This window comes from Tupaia chinensis, unplaced genomic scaffold, assembly GCF_000334495.1.
Source record: "Tupaia chinensis unplaced genomic scaffold, TupChi_1.0 Scaffold144346_1, whole genome shotgun sequence".
In the NCBI taxonomy this organism is placed as follows: domain Eukaryota; kingdom Metazoa; phylum Chordata; class Mammalia; order Scandentia; family Tupaiidae; genus Tupaia; species Tupaia belangeri.
This window is the reverse complement of record NW_006204205.1, coordinates 3,851,377-3,853,025: the sequence shown is the minus strand read 5'-3', so window position 1 is coordinate 3,853,025 and position 1,649 is coordinate 3,851,377.

The following is a 1,649-nucleotide window of genomic DNA, read 5'->3' as shown; positions in this document are numbered from 1 at the left end:
GGGCATGAGCCCCGGGCCGCGCCCCCCCCTAGGGGGGGCCTGCCGTTCGGCGGCACAGCAGCCTGTGATCTTTTAAAAAATGCAAATAAAGTAAATGTGTTCTCACTGGGGTGTTGGATACCAACTCTGGAAGTCTGTATATACAAATCAAATACACTTATTGTAGATAATAAGAACTGAATGTCTTGCTGTTGGAACAGATGTTCGCATATCAAGAACAAAGAAAGGCAGTAAGAACCTTGTGGTGGTAATCAAAGTATCAGTATAAATTTATAATTTTAATCTATAAATTTCTGCTTTCATATGGGTGGAGTAAAGACCAAATATCTGCTGCTTTACAACATCAATTAGAACCATTAAAATCAACCACTAGCAAAAAGTTGTAAACTTTTTTAGAACTTCAGAAATTAAAGGCTAGCAATAAGCTGAGGAGTATTAATTCAGAATGGATTTGGAGCCCCCCTGCTTAAGTCACCTTCACCATAGGACTGCCAGAATTTGCCCTGTATGGTAACTCACTGCATAGCTCCATTGTCAGGACCTATCTTTATTTGACCTGACTCAGAGCTCACTCTACAAATGGCCGTACCTGCAAGACAGTTGTAATTGGTTAACATTGTGGCTGCCTAAAGCAGCATTCCAGTTGGGGCTAACAAGAGACTGACTGAAAAGATTAAAAGGAAAAATTGTTGAAGAAGATACCCATAGGTGTTTTGACAAGCTTGAGAATATTCCATAAATCTAGAAAATCATGTGATATTCAAGGTTATATCAATGATCAGGAAAGGCCTAAGGGGAGGCCCTAATCTTTCACTGCCATTGATCTTGACACTGTGCATGCAGGAAGTCAAGGTTAAGATACAGACAGCCTGCTGAAATATTAAAGACATGACCAAGCAAGCACATGCTTGCACATGTGTGTGCACACTCAACAAAAGCTAGAAAATGTACTGGTTTAAGACATTAAAGAGGGCCAGGTGTGTTGGTGCACTGGTTACACAATGCTCCATGATATTGAGACCATATGAAAAAGTCCCATTATTGCCTCCAAAGGTCTCTAATGCATGCCAGGAATGCACATGCACAAACGTGTGCTCCTGTGAAATAAAGAACACCTGTAAAGGTAAATGTATATGTAATATAAAAGTGGAAGTGTATTTTGGTTTGTAACTCTTCTTCTATGTGACTTAAAAGACAAGTCATTAAGAAATACATTTTTGAGAGATTTTTGCTATAGGGTGCATGCACTCACCAGAGAGACAGAGAAATAGGTAGCAAGAAATCACCACAGGGGGGATGACCACACCTCAAACCCTTTTCCTCCGTTCTCCTCTCAGGATTTTGGGCATGCACACAAACGTGCCTGGTGTGAGTTTCAAGTCGTTGGGTCCAGCACTCAAACCATGGTTGGCTATGTGGGAGTCCAGTGCCTTAAACCACTATACCACCCGCTGGCCCCGATTAAAAAAATCATCTTAACACTATGTTGATGGGCTCATAATATATTAAGATGTGAGACCAGCAGTTAGCGTAATGGCTATGTCCCTGGACTCCCACGTAGTAGACCACGGTTCGAGCCCCAGACCCGGTGGCTTAAACTCACGCCAGGCGTGTGTGTATGCGTGCCCAAGATCCCGAGAGGAGAATGG